A 25,032-nucleotide genomic window follows, 5' to 3' on the forward strand; every position below is an offset into this window, starting at 1 on the left:
ATGACCAAAAGTGAAGCCAAACCGACACCAGAGATTTTGATCATCGACGTATCTTTGGGGTATTGTTATGCATTGAGTATTTAAAATGAAAACATGAAATGTATTTAAAATGAAGAATTTGTGTACGGTAAATGTTTTATTAAGTTGCTCATATTACGTACATATGTTTCAATACATACATATGTTTTTATTACGAATTTTAGATGATGCTTTACTTTATTTTTTATGAAATTTTAACCTTCAACGAACACCCACCACTGGCAACCCATTGTTATTTTTGACGTGACCGCCATGTTTTTGGTGACAAACAAACCAAAAACTGGCTTCACTTTTGGAACGTGTGTGTTAAATGAGTGTTACCCGTCCTCTCTTTTTTCCTTGTCTAAGGCTGTGACCGTAGGTTAAGTTTACATAAGCTCAAATAGTCTTTTTGAAAAAAGCGTGGGTTTTTTTGGGTGATTCAACGTGTTTTTTTTAACTTCTTTGAATGCCCCGAAGGACTCAGTTCCTTTAAATTATCAATAAAAAAATCTTGATTTGATCTATTGTGAGGTCTGAAAAATGAGAAAAATCACCAACAACCCCTAAAGATCCAGTTTTCCTGGATTTTGAAGGTGACACAAATATAGGCTTTGATAAAATATACAACAAAAAATAGACCTGCAGCCATCTCCAAAAAAAGTTATATGCTCCTTTTTTTAATGCTTTTTGGGGTTATGTACACTAAACCTACGGGACTATGAAAACATACATGTTTCTAAAAGTCTTAACTTTTCGTATGAATTTTTTTAAATTGATTGCATCCCACCTAAAAAATAACGAAATAATTAGATTTTTGGCGGTATGGGGAGTGGGCGTGGCTGATTAAAATTGCTGGGAGTGAGGGCCTAGTGTTATACAACACAATTTCGCTAAAATTGTTTGCTAGCTCTTGGAGTACATGTTCCCTGAATATTAAAAAATCTGAGATGCACATTTTTCGTTTTTCTTGATAAGTCTGTCTTACGGGACACTCACTTTAGATAATATGTTATTTATTAATTCATAGACCATTCAATCCTACTATAAATTATGGTTTAGGAGGATAAAATTCCTGTCCTCAAAGTACTTTCCGTTTACGACCAAAAAGAGAAGTATGAAACGTAGATATGATATTATGTTTAAATATTTATTTTGTTGATTTTTTGGTGTTTTTGATTAATTTCAATGAAATTAAAGTTATTTCGTAAACTTCGTGGAACAGAGATAATTAGTAAAAATCAGTTGTGACTATTGATTAATATGTTTACTCAATTTGAAATCGTTGATTGATTATTAATTGCACAATATTTTTAGTAAAAATACAGCTATCTTGGAAAATTCTACATTTTTTAAACATTGAAAAACTGCAGGAAGTATGCATTTATTCATTATTTTCTATATAGTAAGCGTCACGCTGGCAGACACACGGCTACCTAATTTCTAGGCTTGGGATAATCCGGCCCATTCTCACCTGTGAGTTTCATGTCTCTCATGTCATGAAACTACGAAATTAATTATTTTTTCCATAAAAAAAATACATTAATAGTATTGTTACTCTTCTTTAAAAAAAACTTTATTGAAACACCAACAATATTACAATACTTTATAACTTTTACAACGTTAATACAATGATAACTACATATAAACTTTAAAAGCAATGTTCTATAAACTGTCACTTTATATGTTTATATTGATTTCTGTACATTTTCTGACGTTCTAGACGCCACTAGACATAAAAGTATACAGTGCAACAAGTGAAGGGTCCCAGACTGTATTAGTTCAATGTACCCTTGTGTCAAGTAGCGTGGCGGTTAATGTATATTGTTACAGATTTGTTTTTAAAAATAGAATGGTGCACTTCCAAATAACAACATTACGATTTCAAACGCCAATGATTATAATGAAGTTACAGCCAGTTTTTTTCTGAAAACTCCGTGACAATTGGCTTTTATTGTGCACCCAGTGCAGGTTATTGTATTACATATCTGTTATTCTTTTACACTGTACTGTTTCATTGCTGCAGTTTACTCAACGAGAAGTAACTGCCAAAATGGAACCTTTTAAAATATATTCGACGTAACTTCAACACTATGGGCATTTATCACCACAAATTAGAATCTGAATACCATTTAGTTGCATTTATATTCTATTTTGATATTAAGGAACATATTAAACAAACTTGTCACAAAAAATTGAAATTACGTATTTATATAAATTTTTAGTACCAAGCATGCATGTCTGCCATTTTAATTTAAAATACATTATTTTATAGAAATTATGACATATGTTTTAAGAGCGTAGGCGCAAAATTTTGGACCAATGCTTTTTAAATGCATTCATTTTTTTCGAATCCTGAAAAAACTAATAAATATTAGAATAGAAAAATGTTTTTTTGAATGAGATATTTGAAATTAAAAATCACACTAAATCATTTTTTTTTCACCCCTGTAACTTATTAAAATAAACATAAGTTTTCAGGAACTATCGGCCCTCGGTTATAATGTAATCTTTCATTCTGCATTTAATTTTTTCAAAAATACTTATTAGTTTTCTCAGGATTAAAAAAAATGAATGCATTTAAAAGCATTGGTTCAAAATTTTGCACCTACGCTCTAAAATAATAGATTCAATTTTAACAGTGAGTTATCTTTACAGTTATGCACAGCAAAATGATTACACTAGCCTATTAACTTTTGGAAGAAATTATTTTGAATGGTCTAACGCCTAGGTATAAGTAAGTCATAAGAGTAATTGACTGATCATGTTCTACATATTTCCACAGAATACATAAATACAGAAGCGATACATTGTTCATTGGGCACAATAGTCGTTTATGTCCGATATAAATGATATTGTTTAATAATTAGGAAAAAATAGTTTGTGTGCAATATAGAGACATTTTTTATTCTAAATTTAACTCATCCTAATAAATTATATATTTCCAAAATATCATTATCTCAGTGTGTTTCTACCAATAATGTTTTCTTTTGTATATTTGTGAATATATGTCCCAAAAAATATTTGATCTTTGTTGATAACCTCGCAATTCATCCTGGTCATCCAGCTTGTGGCATACGACATACTTCATAGTAATTCCCATTTAATTTAACAATACGCTCTCATCGCTAGTTTAAATCAAAGATATTATACACATAGATTAGGCAAGGTCCGAAAAATAGCGTAACGCGGAGCAGTTCTGGTCGGTGGTCTATGTATCTCTCTCTCCCGGCGCTTAATTTTCTCTCTCTAGCATATGATGGCCGCCGCCTCTATGTTTGTGTCGTTCCATTACTCCCACCTCTTGGTAGATACTATTCTCCTTTTCATGAACATTTTTCAGTGCGTCACAAATTATAGAAAAAAAGGTTAGTCCGTGATAATACACATTTATGACATTTATTCTAACGTGACATTTTTGTTAAATCTGACAGTTGTCAAATTTTATTTTCAATTTGGAATAAAACCAAATCAATTGTGTCTATTGCATTTATAAAATGGTATTTTCTTTCATTTGTATAGTCTTATAAATTGTACAGATTATATTGATAATATTATTATTTTATTTAATAAATAATTCTTTTTTGATTATGGTGCCATCTATCGACAACTAGAATAATCACCGAACTAGAATAATTACCAAAGTATTCAAAGACGTGCCTTTTTTTCTGTCACATACAATTTAATGCGTTAGAGAGAAATCGAAAAACTGTGACGCACTGAAAGATGTTCATGAGAAAAAGAATATACGCTCACACTCGCACGATAGACAAAGATAGTTAGACCACCGTACTTGATATTGGCGTTACACTCCGATGCATTGAGTGACATATAACTAGCCTGGTCTATGGTTAACATGTCTCTGGTTTAAATACCCGAAGCAGTTTCCAAATAGGGCTTTTCATCGATTGTCATTTGTTTCGAGCTTCTGTCATATGTTGTATAATCTGTGTATAATATTAATATACACGGATTATACGACATGTGACAGAAGCTCGAAACAAATGACTGTGAATGAAAAGCCCTATTCAGCTTTTCGTGCTGTCATTGTATTGCTCAATCAATCGTTTATGTCATCGAAACGTTGCAATTTAAAGGACTTGTTAGTTTTGAAAACATGAAGAAATACTAAGATGCTAGTGAAGACTGTGTCAGTAAGTCTCCAAGTGCAGTCGTAACACTACCAGAAGATGCACAAAATATAAATCCCAATATCAATAAACTAAGAATTGGCACCAATGAACCAACAACACAAGAAATTGATATGACCATAGAACAACTGAAAGCGCATAAAGCAGCTGGCCCTGTCAATATTCCACCAGAGTTATTAAAAGCTTAAAATCCAACCACAACAACAAAGCTAATCATACCATTATTGCAAAGGGTCTGGAGAGAGTAAATGTAAACGGGACTACAATCAAGAATCCAAAAATAGTTGTAAAAGATATTAAACACCGTATACCTATATTGAATAACACAAATATATTAACAGCCATAATTATAAACAACCGATTGACAAATAGTGTGGAACCGATGTTAGGAAAGAACAAGCCGGATTCAGACCAGATCGATCGTGCATAGACCAAACTAATAGGGCTTTTCATTCACAGTCATTTGTTTCGAGGTTCTGTCATATGTCGTATAATCCGTGTATATTAATATTATACACAGATTATACAACATATGACAGAAGCTCGAAACAAATGACAATCGATGAAAAGCCCTATACAGCGAGTAATCATTCATTCAGCAGGAATTCAACTCTCCATTATTCATATGCTTTGTGGTTTTTAAGAGAGCCTTCGACACGCTCACACATGTGATCATAATATGGAAAGCACTAAGGGAAATGGGACTACAAAGAACTCCATAGTGATACAGAAAGCCAAGTCCTGACAAACTGACAAAGTTATGTAGGATATGCCAAAAGCTGTTGGATGAGCAAACAGTATAAGCTCCTACAAACAAATCATAGCCATGTCCCAAATCTACATCCAGCTTAGAAATCACTAGCCATAAAACCAAACATAGAGAAGAGATAAAGTAATGTAATTTATATGCATTGACTAAATTTTAGTTTTAACATAATGCTCAAACACAACTTATTGAAAATGACCGACTGACACTTTGTCGTCGAAACGTCTGCGAAAAATTCCTGCTAGAAGGAAAACTTTTTCAGCACGACACTTTCTTTGTATTTCAATTCGTAAACACAAGCATCTTATCGCAGTTTCAAATTTATGGGCTATCATCAAACATGCGCAAGTATGTACAAATTCAAGTTCAGAGATCAACAGAATCTCGTTTTTTATGTATATATTTTACTGAGCTATATATTTTTAATAAGTAAAAAATAGAAAACATTTCAAATTACTGAGAAAATTGCATATCATGCCAATCAGAGGTGCAATGAAGTCTAGGACAATATAACACTAACGTACTGTCAATGATACGACCCTGTGTTGCTTCTGTACGTATTTCTGTTCTGTGATATTTTCTTATCTCTGACTGAAATAAGACCATACCCAATATAAAATTGTTTTCTCTGCAGCGCTTACTCGATGTAACAACATTGTTAGTTGTTTTAGATGCATGTTGTGTTCGGTGTAGTTATTACTAAGTCTAGTAACGTCAATTTGTATTTTTACACGTGTACCCTTGAAATTTTACCCTCCCGAAGTGTCTTAATTATTTCAAAAAACAGACGTTTTGTATTGAGGTAGATGTTGTTATTAAATATGTATTTTGTAACAATTGTAACGGATAGCTATGTTAGACACAATACTCAGTAAAACACAAGTTTAATTTAAATAAAAATGTATTCTTTCTTTATACCATAAAATAAAATAAATCTCAACCCCGGATAAGGTTGACAAAGCCAAGATCTACTCTTGATTACCTGCGAACAAATAAATATAGTTAATTGACGTGACAACACAATGCGTTATTTAGTACATATACACACATCAAATAGGAAAGATGGTCGGGGTGTATAGGATGGAGATCTTCTTTTGCTTATTGCGCCGTCTCCTTTCGAAGGTTGGCGATCCAAATGGCAATTGTAGCTTTGGAAACTGCTGCACGAAAAATTTCTGCGGATGAGTGGTCAAACCATCTTCTCAGGATTGAGGTGGGATACACCAATCAATACTCGGTCCGATAAGGAACGGCTCAGCGATTAATCAATACTTAATCGCTGCTACAGCACGGTTTAGCCTTAACTCAACACGTTAAGAGGCCGGTTGGCCTCCAGGCAATATCGTTCGGCTAGCAGAGTCCTCCAGCTCAATACTCTGACTGAACTCTCCTCTCTATTGTGACGAAGCCCCTTTTAAATCGTTGTCGGTGCTCCATCTCCACCGTGCGTTGAAGGAAAGTGTTAGGTAGTGGGAACGCGTGTGTACACGCCACCGGCAAGCCAGAGGCGCTACCGTTTCCCAATGAAGACCAATTAAGTAGCGCAGTGGGTAAGGCACGAGTAACTCTCATGTTTGTCGAATCAGACTATGTAAAGCCAATGAAGCTGATCTTCATCCACAACACATATATATTCAGTTTCAAAGGAATGGGGAAGGAGTTCTTCATCATCTTCAAAATAACGAACAGTGACGGCTTTTGCTGTATATCATTCGGAGTTATCTGAAAGATCAGACATATTAGGATCCGGTGACAATACAAGACGATGCTCCTTGTGGAAGTTTGGATTTGGAATATCTTCAATATTCATTGACTCTGAAAATGTGATTTCATAATATTATGTTCTTAGATTCAATGTAACCATGTAAATATCTAGGTAGAAAAATATCTGCAACATAGGGATACGTATCAAGGTTTATCGCAGCGTAGATGGGCAAAAGGGGAAATACACCATTAAATTCGGTTAAACAATGTGGATGATTCAACGAAAATAAACCGTGTAGGTATTTTGCAATTCGATAAAAGCGTTCAACAAAATTTAACGTTGAAAAAGTTGAGACAATTTCTACTTTCGTTCAATTTCGTTGAACAACACTTCGTTTCTATATAACTAGCCAAGCTTGACCTTTGCAACATGAAAAATAGCGTTCCTTAAGGCGAAAATACACCATTCAATTCGGTTGAACAATGTGGATGATTCAATTACATTGTTCAATCAAATTGAATAGCATACATAAAAAGGGAAATGCACTATTCAATTCGGTTGAGTATGAATAAGTAAGAACAATTGTAAGAGTAAGAGTAATTGTTAAGTAAGAACAATGTGGATGATTCAACCAAAATGAACCATCTATTTTGCAATTCAATAAAAGCGTTCAACAAAATTGAACGTTGAAAGAAGTTGAGACTTCGTTGAACAACGGGTATGATTCATCCACATTGACGCGTCTATACTAGTTTTGTCGATTCTATTCGATTCAACCGTTTATTTAATTTTGACTTGTGCTTTGTGAGTTTCGTATTTTATTTAAAGAAATACGTAATAATTTCATTTAATAATGGTGCATAGATCGAAAGACGAAAAGACTCGGATATTTCTCGATAAAAATAACGAATTGAATCATCCACATTGTTTAACCGAATTTAATGAAAAATAATTGAAGCGTATATATTAGTGGAGTCAATGAAGGTGAATATGAGCTATTACCTCCGATTTCGTTGAACCTCCATCGATTTGAATGAAAATTGGGGAGTGGTTAGAGGATATCTCAAGGAACAAAGGTGACATGGTGCCAACTTGCGCTTTTACCATGGGGGTGGATGCCATCCCTTCTCGGGGGTGAAAATTATTTTATTGAAAATAATCCCATAATTCGATAGAGGAACAAATTCTAAGCAAAATTTATTATATAAAGTTATTAAAATAAATCAAAACTTTTTGAGTTATTAAAGGTCAAAAATTTTAATTTTTCTTGAGAAAAATTCATGTTTTTAACCGATTTTTCATCAATAACTCAAAAACTATAAGTTTTTACAAAAAAGTTATTATTATCAAAATTGAAACTAATAAAAAATTAAATAAACTCCTTGCTAGAAAAACCTTTTAATGTTAACTAAAAGTGAGTTATAGGTAATTAAATGTATATTTTTTTCCGCGAGTAAAAAAATCTACGTATTCAAGCTGAAATAATGGGAAAATGATGCATTTTATAACATAAACTTATTAAACATTTGTCAAAGTACTTAAAAATATCTATCAAATGAGCCCCCGAACGTGTTCACATCATTAAAATTTATGCTTAAAAATTTTTTTCAAAATTTATCTTTTAAAAATCTTTCCAAAAAATGTTACTGTTTTTTTTTAATAACTTCGTTCATCTTTACGATGTCAGGTTCATCTAAAAACCATTTGAAAGTTAATTTCAAGTACTATTTCACCACGTTGAGCTTAATCTTTTAAACCCCTTATTTTTTTTAAATATAAAAGGTTAAATGGCCCCGGTTGCATGGTTTTCACAGCAAAATTTAAGATTTAAACGTTTCTATCTCGGTTATTTTTTACCCTATAGAAATAGTAGAACAGGTAAAGTATGTGTCACAGAAAAAACTAAAATTTGGTTATATATCATTTTTACGTGTATTGAGTAGTTTTGGAGTTTTTATCAAAAGAATATGAAAATTACAATAATTTTAAAAATTATGATTTTTTTAAATTATATCTTTTTTTCAAAAATATGCATTTTAAACCGGTCAAAATTATTGAAATCATTACTTATGCTAATATAAAGAAGTTCTTGTAAGGATTATTATAAATTTTATTTTTTGTGGAAATCGCGTATGTTTGATTTTTCACTTTTTCCTAAAAAATTCCAAAGGGTTCTCTTATTTTCATCATAACTTGCTTAATTTTGATGGCATTAACTTGTTCTTAAGCTCATTTGATAGGTATTCCGAAGTACTTTAACAAATGCTTAGCAGGTATATTTTATAGATTGCATCGTTTTCCCGTTATTTAAGCTTGAATACTTAGATTTGAGTACTCGTCGAAAAAAATTCGCATTCAATTGCCGATAACTCACTTTGAACTAACATTAGTTTAGTTCTTTAAGTGAGAAATGTATTAAATTTTTTATTATCTTCAATTTCAGTAATAATAACTTTTTTCCAAAAGCTTATAGTTTTTGAGTTATACGTGAATAACCGATTTAAAACATGCATTTTTTTACGAAAAAATAAAATTTTTGGTCTTTAATAACTCAAAAAGTATTGAGTTATATAAATAACTTTATATAACAAATTTTGCTTATAATTTGTCCCTCTGTCGATTTATGGTATTATTTTTAATAAAATAATTTTCACCCCCGAGAAGGGGTGTCATCCACCCCCAGGGTAAAAGCGCAAGTTAGCATCATGTCACCTTTGTTCCTTGAGGTATTCTCTAATTACTCACCAATTTTCATGAAAATCGATGGAGGTTCTACGAAATCGGAGGTGAAAACCTTCAGTGACTGCACTATACATGCTATTCAATTTGATTAAACAATGTAATTGAATCATCGACATTGTTCAACCGAATTGAATGGTGTATTTCCGCCTTAAGGAACGCTATTTTTCATGTTGCAAAGGTCTAACTTGGTTAGCTATATAAACGAGAAAAGCCTTTTGATAGGAAAAGAAAATAGTTTTGCTGGGAAAAATTATATGTTATGAGTACGTGAAGATTTTAAATGTTTTATGGCTATTTTCTCTATACATTACGATTGGGGAATTTTATTCGTGAATAAGCTATGATCAATAATTAGACTATTCCGTTGTTACAAGATATATATTTAATGTGCGTGTGTATTTTGGATTAAAAGAGAATTGTGGATCATTTGTAAATTTGGAATCTGTTTTTCTAGAAACGAGTGATTTAAGATAAAAATAATAAGTACTTAATATCAAGTGCTAAACTAGATACACTAGAAAGACTTTTGATAATATAAACGGAATAAAAGATTGCTTAAGAATTCGCGTGAAATAAAAATTGTTGTTAATGTTACAGATTTATATCTAAATTAAAACAGTTTACTTCAATTTTTCATTTGAGTTGGGCAACTTTTTACACTGTTTTCTATATCATAAAATAGTCGTGATCAAAATTATCTTCCTAATAATATCTGTAATGTTCTTTTAATACTTGGCATTGTTAAGAAAACCGCTGGTTGAGTCAAGTAATCAAATATTGTAGTAAAGTTTAGGCCAAGTTTGGTTCAAGGTTCTGGACCACTTTTTAAAATGGTCGCCGTGACATCATCAGAATGCAAGCTCAAGTATTCTCGTACTCTACCAGTAATAATGCCAAGTAACTTTTAGTTTTTTGCTATTTAGACCACCCACAGATGTTAAAGAGAAGTCCCAATAACGATTGACGATTTTACCACATGTAAATAAGGCAGATTTTATATGTCACATTAAAATGAGTTTGTATAAGATGGAGAGAAAAATTTTTAAACCTTTTATTGCTTCATATTTTTGAAATTAATTACTGATTTTTAAATTTTCGATGAACAGAATAGATTTTGCACAATTGCAAATGAAGTAAAGATTATTGCACTGTTTTTATTAAAATCATAACGTAAATTCTACCACAATTGTAGGATTCTTTCACAGAGTATCATCATCATCATCATGGCATCTACACCATAGAGGTATATATTAACATAGAGCAGGGGTGGGCAAAAGCCGGCCCGCGGGCCGGATCCGGCCCTTTTGTTTATTTTTTCCGGCCCGTAGAAAAATCCAACAGGCAATTTTTGTTATTCTTTTAGTATTAGTGTGCGTATAACATAATTTTAAATTAATTTGTAGAAATCGTTAAGCTATAAAAAAATAGCAAAATAAAATTTTTCATTAACTGACTTATTTAGTGACCATTATTTTAATATTCTTCTTCTTTTAGTGCCGACTCCACTAATGAAGGTTGGCTATAACCATTGCGAATTCGTCTCTATCTTCTGATTTTCTTAAAAGCGTCTGTGTGTTTAACCCGGTCCAGTCGCGAATGTTTTTCAACCAGGATTTTATTTGTCGACTACCAGGACCAGTGTTTCCTTCTATTCTACCGTACTAATCATTTTTAAGTATATGCCCCCAGTATGCTGCTTTTCTCCTTCTAATGGTGGTCAAAAGTTCTCTATCTCTTCCCATTCTGTGCAACACCATATAGTTCATAATATGATCGGTCCGTGGTATTTTCAAAATTCTAAAAAACCACGTCGCAAAAGCTTCCAGCATTCTTATTAAGTCAACATTAACAGTCTAAGCTTCAGCACTATAAAGAAGAATAGAGTGGTTATAAGATTTTACCATCCGATAACGGATTTGCAGATCGAGTCTTTGGTTACTCAAGGTTACTCTTTGGTTACATCTTCAAAAAGGCTGATCTTGATTGCTCTCTACTTGATCGAATTTCGGATTTAAATCTTTCGTAATCCAGACTAGAAAAGATTTTTCATTTTGCCCACTTGTTAAATATCTTCTTTTTTATATGGATTTGTTATAACTTAATACAATATAATAGTGGCCCATATTTCTTTAATAATTATGTAATACATTTTAGTGGGCATAAATTATTGTTTGCATGTACACCTAAGTAAGACAATGTACTATTACTATTATCTATTATTAACAGTCAAATTTCTTTGTCCAAATGCTTTAAAATGATACTAATAATGTTAGTATTTTTGTCAAAAAAAAATTTTTGTTTCTTGAACAGGGAAAAACTCCACCAAAAACATCCGCGGGTGCAGTGTACTTACGCGTTATAGTCCTCCGGCCCAGGAGACATTTTGAAAATTTCATTTTGGCCCGCGCTTAAAAGTATTTGCCCACCCCTGACATAGAGGGAGCCTATCTTCCGCGCTTTCTGACGACAAGATCTCATGGACTGGTTTGCTGCATCTCTTTCTAACACATTGTATTGAAAATCTATGATGACATTCAGTGTGAAGATAGGCACTGAAGAGGAGGACAACTGTAGCAGCTTTACTGTGCGTAAGAGTGAAACAGCACTAATCCAAATAAAAAAGATGGTGTCGTCACTTCGCTCTGAATGACACTCTCTCTATGCTAATATATAACTCTATGATCTACACTCCTAGCGGAGTGATTGCCGCCCTCTTTGGGCTTAGTTTGATATGAGCTTTGAGTTTTACAATTGGTTGTGTGACTTGGCATCTTCTACAATTTTCCTCCCTTCGTTCCCCTTTTTGCTTCTGGTTACCCATTCTCTGACTCTCATCTTCTTAAGGTCCTCTGCTATCTGGTTCTCCCATCTAGTTTTGGGTCTTCTTCGTGGTCTGCCTGATACAGGTCTCCATTTGGAAATTTTCTTGAACGGTTTCTGGATTCCTCCTTTCTATATGTCCCATCCATCTGAGTCTCTGTGCCTTGATAAATCTGACGATGTCTTCTCCTTTCAGAAGTTCTCTTACTTCGTGGTTCATGAGTTTTCTAAATTCATTATTACCTAAGTTTAGTGGTCCTGCTATCCTCCGAATTATTTTCCTTTCTAGGATGCTCAATCTTTCTTCCTCTTTCTGTGTCAGACACATTACTTCAGCACCATATGTGATTACTGGTTTAATTGCTGCTTTGTAAATTTTCAGTTTTGTATTCTGAGTAAGCTTCTTATCTTTGAGGAAGTTACTGTATTTCCAGTAGGTTCTGTTTCCTGCCTGGATTCTTTCATTAATTTCGATACTTCTATCATTAGTTCCATTAACTGAGACTACAAGATATTTAAAATGTTCTACCTTTTCAAATTCATATTCACCAATATTTAAGCTTATCACATTAACTGGGTTTTTTCTTGAGCATGTTAGGTATTTTGTTTTGTTCTGATTTATTTCTAAACCCCTTTTGGATGCTTCTTTGCATAACTTCGTAAATTCTTCCTTTAAACTGTTTAGGTTTCTGCTAATTAATGCTATGTCGACAGCATACGCCACAAGTGGAGACGTCGATGTTATAATCATGCCTTTTATTTCTGTAGCTCTTATTGTTCCTTCTATAGCGACATTAAATAGTGACGTTGATAGAGAGTCGCCTTGTCGTACTCCACTTGCTATTTCTATATTTTTGGTGATTCCGTTATCTGTAATTATTGCTGCAGTCGATGTCGATCCTTTCATTGTCATTTTCGTAAGCTTTATAAGTTTCATTGGTATATCTAGGGTTTTCATGTCTTCTATTAGGTCCGGTCTTGTTAAGCTGTCAAAGGCTTGCTTGAAGTCTATGAAAAGGATGTGTAACTCGACATCATGTTCGTAACATTTCTCAATTGACTGTGCGATTATGTGAACTGCGTCTATTGTTGACCTTCCCTCTCTAAATCCGTGCTGGTAGTCTCCTATTTTAGTTTCAATGTATTTTGAGAGTTTTTGTCTGATTAATGATGTCAATATTTTGTAACAACTGTTTAACAGTGTTACTCCTCTATAGTTGTTACCTTTTGTGGTGTCCCCTTTTTTAAGAATCGGAAATATCCATTCAGTTTTCCATTCTTCGGGCATTCTTTCTTCTTCCCAAATCCTTATTATTAGGTCGTATATTTTCCGTTGTAGTTTTTCTCCGCCTCGTTTTATTAGCTCATTTGCGATTTCATTTGGGCCTGCTGCTCTCTTTTGTTTTAGATTTCTTATTACACGTAAAAAGTCCTCATATGTCGGCATTTCGATTTCATCATCAAGGTCTGCTTCTTCTGTATATTCGAGAGAGCTTTCTCTCGCTTAAATAACTCTTCGTAGTATTTCTCCCATATTTTGGCATCAATCTTAACTGTTGGTTTCTTCTTGTTTTGTGATTTTATATATTTATAAAGCTTTACATTATTTTTGTTATTTACTTCCAACTCTTCTATAACTTCATCAATCCATATATTTTTTTATTTGTACAGCATTTGTCTGAGTCTTTCTTTTTTCTCCTATACTCTTCCAGATCTTCTTCTTTACCTGTCTTCAGCCACTTAGGTTTTTTTCCTAGTTGCTGTTACGCAGTCTTCGTCATACCATGTATTTTGCCTTTTTATTTCTTTGTATCCTATTACTTTTTCTACTGCTATCGAAATGTGACCTTTTATTTCTTTCCACGTTTCCTCTATGTTATTAGGGTTCGCAACTTTTAAATTTGCTTCAAACTCTTTAGAATAATCTTTCCGAACAGTATCCGAATCTAGTTTCCTTACGTTCCAATGTTTTCTTTTCGTGAATTTCTTTGTGTCTTTAATTATTTTCATTTCCATATTTCCTACTACTAGGAAGTGGTCAGAATCTGCATTTGCAACACGATACGACCTGACATCTTGAATTGTTCTTCTCCACTTTTTTGAAATCAAAATATAATCGTTTTGATTACCCTCCGTTGATCCTGGTATTAGCCATGTTAACTTATGTTTTTTTTGTGTTTGAAGTGTGTGCTCATTATAAATGTGTCTGTTGCTGCAGCTAATTTACAAAGCATTCTCCCATTAGAATTCGTAATTGTGTGGAGAGTTTCCTTGCCAGCTACGTCCTTGTTTATATCTTCCTTTCCTATCATTGCGTTAAAATCACCTAGTAGAAAATTTTTTAAACATTTTTATTGCTTCATATTTTTGAAATTAATTACTGATTTTTAAATTTCCGATGAACAGAATAGATTTTGCACAATTGCCAGTGAAGTAAAGATTATTGCACTGTTTTTATTACAATCATAACGTAAATTCTACCACAATTATGAGATTCTTTCACAGAGTATCACATTACTATTATCTGTAATAGTTCTTTATCTTCGATGTAAACTTCGTTAGTAATAACAGGATGCACCAAGTCCATTTAAGGTAGAGGGTGAAACATCCCTTGATTTTAACATCCATTTTAATAACTCTTGTAGCAGACTATTTCTTTTTCAAGTGCTATGTCCGCTACGGATGTTGACAATCATCATGACCTCTCAAGCAACTGCTCTGATGAATTGTTTTAGCTGCAACTAGAACTAGACCATTCTCTTAGGGGTTTCAATCAAAATATTAATTTTCTCATACTTCTTCTATCCACTGTTTTGCTTTTGATTGTGAGCTGCAAAATGCTGTATTTTTCTCTACGAATTACAGCCTCTAGATAATGGATCTTTGTTTTTTTATTGTCTTTTAACTTCTTTTTCTTCCTTCATTTTTCTTAATAGCAGACTATTTTAATGGAAATTAAAAGAATATATTATTATTAGAATACATTATCATGTGCAAAATCTAATTTCCTGTCTTTGTTCACTATTTAATAAATTGTTAAATTGTGGGTCCAATTTATACAACTAAATATATAAAAGTTTCGTAATTTTTTAGTTTTATACAAGAATATTACATTCACATAATTCTTTTACTATTTTTTACAAAACTTAAACCAGTTATGTAGTAGGTTTAATATTTTGTTATACACTAAGAGTTTTTTTACTTATTTATTCATTGCTAATTTACAATCTACTTCAATAGAGTAATAAGTAAATATGATATAAGTTCTTGGCTTGTGGCAGGTGTCGTCCATTGACAACTCTCTGGAATTAACCTAGCAGCTAGGTCTTCTGGGCAGTCTTTTTTTAGGCGTCTGTCAATCAGTGGAGGGTTGAATAATTCGTCTACGAGACGGTTTGGATGGTTTGCGCTGCGATTCATGTATCTTCTGGAGTGGTCAGCGATCATATCATTTATGAAAGCAATGCTGAGGTATGCATGAAGGGTTTGGTTTGACACGTACCATGGGGCTTTTTTGGCTAACATACGAATAGTCTTTGACTGGAGTGTCTGTATACCCTAAGAGTGAAGTTGAATTTCAAACTAAAGTTTTCGCACCAGGACAATGCGGAACAAAAAGTATACTGCATTCTGCCATCCCTCGCAGGGAGGGAGTGTTTGATTCTTGATCCGTACTCTTCTATCCCAGTTTCTTCAGCGGTTTTAGAGCTGCCCACTTGTATGTACCATTTGATGGCATTCTTGTTTATCTTAGAAATGGTATCTTCATTCCATTCGTTTTTTAACTTTATACTAAATCGGTTCAGAAAATTATTTTATGTACTTCCTTGGAATGTCGTCTTGGAGCATGTGTTAATATGTATCAGCATGCCATTCATCAACATTGAACCGAGAATTATTACGTGCATACACAAGCCGTTGGAACCTCGTATTGCCGTATACACCCACCTCAAGAGTTTTGTGTAATATTAGACCTTTTATAAATAACCTTGCCATTGATATATTTCATGTCTTTAACCTCTGTATATTCAGAAATTGGTTCCACGAGAAAGGTTTTCAGATTTACAGATCTGGGACTTCTCTTTTCTTTAATAGATGTCGCTACAGCTTCCAAAACTCTAATTATTTTTATAAATCTGCTTAAATGGACAGTTTGGTTTCATTTCGATTCACAGCTGATCATGTAGCCCCTCTGATGAGGTCGGGGAGACTGAAACGTACGTAAGGGGATGGTTGATGATCATATCTGAACCGAGATGAAACATATAAGCTGTCTTTCATTTTAACTTGTTACTCTTGGGAATCGATACTGGGGTCTAACGGTTCTGCACTTCATAAACAAGATAAGCAGTTAACTCCTGTTCGAAACCGGAAGGTTTTTCTTCCTCTTTCGGTTCTGTGGTCTAGAAAACAGGTGTCAATCGGAATAAATACTATTTAGTATCGAGGTTTATAAATTATGAAGATATTTTTTTCGTATCGGATTATTAATATCCCAAAGAAGAAGTAACAATTAAATTTAAATAAGCAACTCCTATAAATTTTACCGATTTGGTAATTGATTTTTTAAAGTAGATAGGCTTGCAAGATCATGGTAGTGAAAACAAACATATTTCTTCACGATTTCTTTGTTGTGATTATTTTAACGTAACAGACACTTGTGAACATCAAATTCGTGGTTCAGGCATTTTGTTATAACCTACATCCCTACGTGTAAAACTTGTTCTTTACTCAAATTTTCAAAGTACAATATTCACAAAATTAGAACTTAGCTGCAAAAAATATTTATAACATGGCGTATTGTTAAATTAAAATCTTGCAGCTATGTTCAATAAAACGTTGGACTATTATTGTACAATAGACTGTACATTCGATGGTTGTTTTTATGTTTACTTATCTTTAAAATCCAAGAGTAGAAGCAATTGTAAACCCTTGAGCCTTATTGATAGTAATAAAAATACCTTAAACCATAGTTAATGTTTGCATGAAAGTGTTCATATATTCAAAATGTTGTGAAAAATGAAGATACTGATATTATTCGCGAAATAAAATACAGTCATTTTTGTCATTTAGCTACAAATGTATACCTACCTATGTTGTATACAAATAAATAATACAGTGATGAGCGCGCTAATAACTCCCTGTTTTAGCCCTTTAGTTATCTGGAAGGGAGCTATCAATTGATTTTGAACTCGTACTTGCGCTTATGTGTAAGTCATGATGGCTTAAACAATTTCCTTGGGATACCCAGTTGAATAGCTGGTCGATAGTAAACCGTCCTGGTCTGAATCCGCCCTGGTATTCTTCTATGATTTGTTCTGTGAAGTGACTTAATCTCCGGTTTATGATCCAAGTAAACACCTTATTATAACTGAAATAGAGTATGGATATGCCTCTATAGTTTTTGTAGCCGAGTTTGTCTCCCTTCTTGTAGATTAGGCATATAGGGTAATTCGAGGATAGATGGCGCAGGTTTTTAAATTTGATGCTAACGTTTCTAAATGTTAAAGTAGAATCAGTTTTAATTTGTTTACCGAATCTTTATTGTGTTTAGAAACATGTAATAAGTAATAAAATGCATTAAAAAATAAAACTTATAATTCACAAATAAAATAAAAATAGTTAGCAAAAACCATATCCCCCACAGTGTTGAGGTGAGATGGCGCAACAAAAAACAAAGTGTTTTAGCCAAAATGTCACTTTGTTTTGCACATAACAACGCCACAGTCGTGGCAAAAGTTCACAAACTTGGAGCAGGAATCGTGAAACCGTTTGGAACAATGCATGCAATTAACCTAGTCGTCAGATTTTGTGTTTTAGGAATACATTTCGCCACAACCGGTGCAAGCCTGGTCATCGTCATTCATAGCATCTGAAGAGTCATCCAATGTAGGTGCCTCTAGATCTTCGTATGAGAATGATTCGCTTTTGAAAGCTCTCTTAGTTTTCTTTTTGGTCACTTTTGGCTTCTTCAACACTGGTTTTAATTTAATGGTTTCTTTCTCCCTTTTCTTAGACGCTTTGTTCTTTTTTTCGCCAATGGTTGTCCCTGCAGTTAAAATTTCCGCTAGCTGCTTGCTCATTTTTCGAACCGAATTAACGCCGGCGGAAACAACTGGAACGAGTGAGATTATATCTACCATTTTTCCAAAGATATTTTTAACGGAAGTATTTGCGTTAGTTTCTTCAACTGATTCATTTTGTTCTTCTGGTACAGAATCATCTTCAGCCTGCCAACTGCAGCAAGGTTGTTGATCATTATCAGAAACAGGTTTGTTGACACTTTGAGAACTGCTTTCTGGGATTTGTTTATTTTTACCTGCATGAGGAACGACAGTAACCTCAAGTATAATACTATTTTCAGTTCAAATAGGCGTCATCTGAGATAGCAGAAGGATTAAACGGCACAATTCCAGTAGCCTTAACTGCCGAAGTTCCATTACTTACAGTTGCAGACTTGTTCCATCCTTCAGCAAGTAACTTTGCAAATTGCAGTCTAGTGAGCTTCCTAATACAATGACCTTCGAATTATAACAAATCTATATTATAAACAGCAGGCACACATACGGATTAACGAACACACATCAGAAGAGTTCGAAATTAAAAGAGGAGTGCGACAGGGGTGTGTATTATCACCACTACTATTCAATGCATACTCTGAAGAAATTATGAAAAGAGCTCTTGAGGGAGAAACAGCAGGAATAAAGGTAAATGGAACGCAAATTAACAACATTAGATATGCGGACGATACTATCATAATAGCAGACAACCTTAAAGACCTCCAAAAGCTAATGAACAAGATAGTTAAGTATGGAGAAGAATATGGATTATCAATAATCATCAAGAAAACTAAATTTATGAGGATATCAAAAACCCAAAATAATGATGAAAGCCTAACAATTAAAGGTAAAACTTTAGAACAAATAGAAAACTACAACTATCTTGGCACAATAATTAATCACACAAACGATTATTCCAAAGAAATCAAAGTTCGAATAGAGAAAGCAAGAACAAACTTCAATAAAATGAGAAAGGTACTTTGTGCAAGAGAACTGAAAATAGACTTGAGAGTTAGGCTGGCAAGGTGCTATATTTTCTCGACTCTACTTTACGGAATAGAAGCATGGACACTTAACGCATCGACTACTAAAAAGTTGGAAGCATTTGAACTGTGGGTGTATAGAAGAATCATGAAGATATCATGGACCGAGCATATAACAAACAACGAAGTCATGAGAAGAGTCAACAAAAGACTGGAAATATTGGAAACCATCAAGACACGAAAGCTGCAGTACCTGGGACATGTTATGCCTAATGAGAGATATAACATACTTCAGTTGATTATACAGGGGAAAATACAGGGCAAGAGAAGTGTAGGAAGGAGACGAATCTCGTGGTTGCGTAACTTGAGGGAATGGTACGGGTGCACATCAACCGAACTATTCAGAGCAGCAGCATCTAAGATCAGAATAGCCATGATGATTCCCAACTTCCGTCGCGGAGATGGCACGTGAAGAAGAAGAAGAGCTTTCGTCCTGGATTATTTTTAATGTATAAATTGCAAGCTGAGCAGTAGTTTAACGATCTGAAAAAACACCTATCTAGTGGTTGTAAGAATTGTGTCGTATGACTTGGCAAACAAAGCAGTATGATGTTGTGTTCAACACAGTATTCTAGCATCTGAACGTTACTGCAGTGTGAAGCATGACCATCAAGCAGTAACAAAACTACTCGCATCGGCTTTTTGGGGACGAACTAATCCACTGAAAAAATATGTCACTGTTGACATAGGCTGATCTTTCGGACATGTAGACCAAGGATCCCGGAGGCATCCCATCCTCGAACTCTTGCGTTTTATTTTTCCCTTTCATTACGCAGGTTGGCGGAAGAAAAACGCCTTCCGCGTTACAACAGGCTATAACGGTGATGGTTTCTCCCTTTTCACCAGAGCTGATACTTGCGATGTTTTTAGATCCTTTCTGAACAACATGTCCTGGCCTATTACTCAGTTTTAAACCCGTATCATCCATATTGTAGATGTGTCCAGGTTTATTCAAAAGATACCCCTTCTGCTTTTCTCACTGACAGCCTTGGGTTTCTCTGCAGAAATAAATGCAGCCATGGAAAACCAGCTAATCTTAACTCCTTACTAAAATGATGCTTAATTCGCAGCTGTTCGGCCAATTGGAAAGCCATACTTCGTACATCGGTTCGATTAGGAGAAAATCCGTTTTTTCTTTGAAGTTTTAGGATATGTTCGACCAACTATTTTTTCACCAATTTCGCCTAACGTGGAGGAGGGTCCAAGAGGGCATTTCTTTGTATTGTCACTCAATTTTACTCTTCGTAGAGTGGTTGCCGGTACCCCAAAATTTCGAGCAGCCTCATTAACACCCATTCTATTTTCATTGATAGCTTGAATGGCTTCGGCTAATTGTTGTTCTGTCCAACTCGCCCTGGAGCAACTTCCAATGCGCTTGTATTTGGTTGGCATACTCAAAAGAAAAGGAATTATTAGTGAGCAATCTCACCTCAAAAATAAGTGAACCATCTATCCTCGTTGTGAGAGGTGAGATGGCGCACCTCAAAAATTAAACACGTTTGGAAATAGTATGCACAATTTTGAGGTTATATATGAAAACTTAAATGTATTTACCTACCTGACACGATACTGTGACTAAAATTATTATTAAATTTAAAGTCCAATAACACAAAGAAAGAATTCGAAAAAATACTTTTGTACCGTCCGAATCACGTATAAATTATTATTGAATTAGATATTTATCATGACAGGACAGACGGTGCGGTGGCGCTGTAAAACCATTGAGCCATCTCACCTTCTGCACCATCTCTCCTCAAATTACCCTAATTGCTTTTTTCCAGTCTCCTGAAATTTCTTCGGTGTTCCACAAGTCTGTTATTAGTTTATGAAATCTATCTATCAGTGTGTGCCCTCAAATTTTGAGAACTTCAGCTGGTATGTTGTTAATCCCTGGGACTTTATTATACTTCACTGCTTTAATGGCATCCATTACCTTCTGTTTTGTGGGTGGGTTTCTTAATTCATTATTCTGATCCTGATCTTCTTTTATCTCGATATTAAATACTGCATAGGTTGTGTTTGTTGTCCTTGTTCTGTTAGCGGACCCTCGAAATAGGTTTTCCAACCTACTTTTATTGCTCAGACCTCAACCCGTCCTCATGGATTTCGTAAAGTTAAGTACACATGATTGAAAAGCTTAACCAACATTGTTTTTAATATTTTCTTCGTTAATTAGTTTTAACATATCTTCCGGAATGTTATTAGAGCCAACAGCTTTCCTGTTTTCTGCCAACTTTATAGCATGCAGTACATCAACCTTTAGTATTGCTGGTTCTTCGTCTTCACTTAAACGTCTGTTGTTCTTCTGATGTCAATAAGTAGTTCATTTATGTGAATTTCTTTTTCACTTTCCAATCTACAATTGGATGAGGACTTTTCTTATGATAGAAGCCAGCTATCTCACTTTTTTTGACACATTGAATGTGTCATATGTTTGTATTCTAATTTTTTTGCCATCACTATTTCATTTTGGCTTTTGTGACTAGAATTTCTGAGTACAAATTAAGTAACATAGGTAACATGTATCCCTATCTGAATTGTAAATGGATATTTATGTTAGGTATTTGTCATCTATTTCTGATTTTCGTTCTTTAGTGTCAGTATGTTTGTTATTGCAGTAATTTTTTTTCATTCACATCGATATCTCGCGTAAGTATTCCTGCAACATAGAGTGTTTGACCCTTGTCGTCATCATTTGCCGTTTTGAGTCTACTGTTGTACCATCGGCATCCCAGAAATAATTCCATAGTAGCCTAAATCCAGTTGTACTGAATGTGCTTAGGACATTCAGGACAGAATGTTACAGGACATTCTCAATTACGATAAACATCGTGTCTAGGTCTCTATTCTAAAATTTCCTTAGTCCTTATAGCCGTTTCGAAATCGGTGAACCAATACAATTCATAGAGAACAGTAGTAGTTTATCTTTTTGTGAAGAACAAATGTTTCACCTTTGATATGGAACAATATAACTTAGAAAGAATAATCATCTTTTGCGTTATTTAAACATTTGTAGACAGCTTGGTAATAATAATATAATTTAATCAATATCCAAAAATTTCTGAAACATACGAGTTTAAATAAAAAATGTAACAATAAGTTAGATTTTTGATTTTGCAATTAACCAGTGTAAATTTCCAGACAACGTAGCGATGTTTCATATTTAATTCATTTGTTCAACTGCACTGAACTGAGGTGCCCCATCGGATTGCATCGTTTTCTTGTGAACGCACGCGAAGGTGCGATAGCCATCGGTAAAGGGACTACAGTCGAACTACATGAATTAATTTTAAAACATCGCGACGTTATATTGAAATTTACACTGGTTAATTGCAAATCAAGAATCTAACTTATTGCATTGAAAGTGCAAATGTTCCGAAAAAAGATTTCCATACCATGTTAAACATGATATTAGTAGCTTGAAATGATAAAAATGACAATGTATAGTCCAATTTCAGTTCGATACTTTAAACATTTTATTTATGTGCGATTTTTAGAGGCATTATTTTTTTTATTAAGTACACGTATCGAAAGAAAAATTTTATTTATTGTTTTAAAAAGAAAATACTTTATTATTATTTTTTTGCAGTTACTGACAATATAACGTTTATGGGAATGTATACCAAAAACAGATAAATTTAGTTTTAAGTCCTTTTGTTTTCGCTTATTTTTCAAACGATATATTTAGTTATTTTTCCTTTTTACTATAATCTGTACATATACTTAATAAAAGTTTTCTCAAACTGTTTATATTTTTGTTTCAAAAAAATCCTAATTCAAACTTTTCATTATTAATTATGCAAGGAAACCATTTAAGATAAAAATTACCAAACAAGAAAAAACAAACAGCTAAGATTGATGTCAACATATGTGAGAAGTATTGTGAATGCTTATTTAAGGCAAGGGAAAGCAATCACGTATACCTACTTAAAAAAAAAACAAAACTTGATGGTAAAAACTAAGTCGAAAATTCTTCATACGAGTAGTTATAAGAAATCAATCTAAAGCAAAATGGTCCAGACAAGCTAATAAAACGAGGTGGAGAAGAGCGCAAACAAAAATATATGACATAATAAGAATTTGGGAAGAAATTATGCCCGAAGAATGGAAAACAGGGTGAATACTTCCCATTCTAAACAAAAGTGACACCACACAATGCAGCAACTATTCGCTGGTATCGCCAACTAGCTGGATTACTAGTACAACTTTGGTTGGAAATTGAATGAGAAAAGTATTGTAAATAATAGCAAATAATTATTGTCTATTATATGATTTCAACGATATAATATATATATTTTAAACAGTTTATTTGTATTTTATGTAATTAAACTAATGCTGGAACACTAGTTTACTTCTTTCCTGCTTCCGATAATTTCACAATTATCGTGTAGATGGTGATATATTAATTCTCTTCGCATGCCATCTCCGCGACGGAGGTTGGCAATCATCATGGCTATTCTAATCTTAGATAGATTAATTATAAAATGTTCTTAATACAATGTGTCTTAATAGATTAATTATAAAATGTTTAAAAAAACAAAATTTTACTATTTGAATCGTAAGTATATTTAAGATAAAAATATATGTCACAGCTTTGGCCAACTAATATTTTTTCCTGTATGTTTTAAATTATTCACTTTCACATTTGTCAAATTTCCAACCGAAGTTCACTAACTTGTCACTACTGGCGCTCACGAACTTTTAATTATCCCCTCTACCTACGAGCTCACAGCGGATAGAGGAATAACACTGTTAAACAGCTGCTATATTTTTTCTCAGAGGCTTCTTTCAGTGCGTCACAGTTTTTCGATTTCTTTTTAACACATTAAGTGGAAGTGACAGAAAAAAAGGTACGTCCGTGATTATACTCATCTATAACATGTATTCTAGTAACTATGACACCTTAACTTGACCACCAATTGACACATTGTTGTTGATATATGGCGCCATAATAAAAAAATGATATACTTATTATCTATACGACTATACAAATCAATGAACATAAGTTTTCATAAATGCAATAAATACGATTAATTTGTTTTCGGGTTATACTGCAATACCCTTTTCATATTTGGCTGATTACGATTCTGACAACTGTCAGATTTAACTAAAATGTCGTGCAATGATTCTCTACATTCTTAAAATCATATATAACGTCAAAATTAATGACACACTGAAAGACTGAGAATAACTTTAGACTTTAGTCGTATAGGTATTATGTAATAGGTAAATCTTTTTCCGATTATAGCGCCATATATCAACAACTAGAATAAATGTTATAAATGTGTATAATCACGGACGTACCTTTTTCTGTCACTTGTGACACACCGAAAAAAGCCTCTGAGAAGAACCATACCAAATACTGACATTCATTAGACTCACAAATTTCATTGAAATTACAGTAGGAGACTATAGAGAGGTAAGGTTAACAATCTATACGTACATAATCAATTGAGAATTGTTATGAACATGATGTTGACACTCGCATCCTCTTTATATAGATTTCAAGAAGCCTTTGATAGCATAATAAAACCAGACCTGATAGAGGACATGAAAAATCTAGAAATTCCAATGAACATTATAATTATAATATAATAAGCCTTAAGGCTTACGAAAATGACAACGTAAGGACCGACAACAGCAGTCATAACAGATGATGGCATCTCCAAAAATATAGAAATACTAGAGTGAGACAAAATCACAACCAAGCTCACTACTTAATATCGCT

General features: G+C 33.5%; 1 protein-coding gene across 3 annotated transcripts in view; it reads left to right on the plus strand.

Moving 5' to 3' along the window:
- LOC114325509 (TATA box-binding protein-like 1) overlaps positions 1-23,054 on the plus strand; it is a 98,888-nt gene extending 75,834 nt beyond the window's left edge. For all 3 annotated transcript variants that reach the window (XM_028273574.2, XM_050648173.1, XM_028273573.2), the window contains one exon: positions 22,544-23,054. The gene's annotated coding sequence lies outside the window, so the exon portion shown is untranslated. The remainder of the gene's footprint in view (positions 1-22,543) is intronic.
- Positions 23,055-25,032: the final 1,978 nt, after the last annotated feature.

Source organism: Diabrotica virgifera, chromosome 4 (assembly GCF_917563875.1).
Source record: "Diabrotica virgifera virgifera chromosome 4, PGI_DIABVI_V3a".
NCBI lineage: Eukaryota > Metazoa > Arthropoda > Insecta > Coleoptera > Chrysomelidae > Diabrotica > Diabrotica virgifera.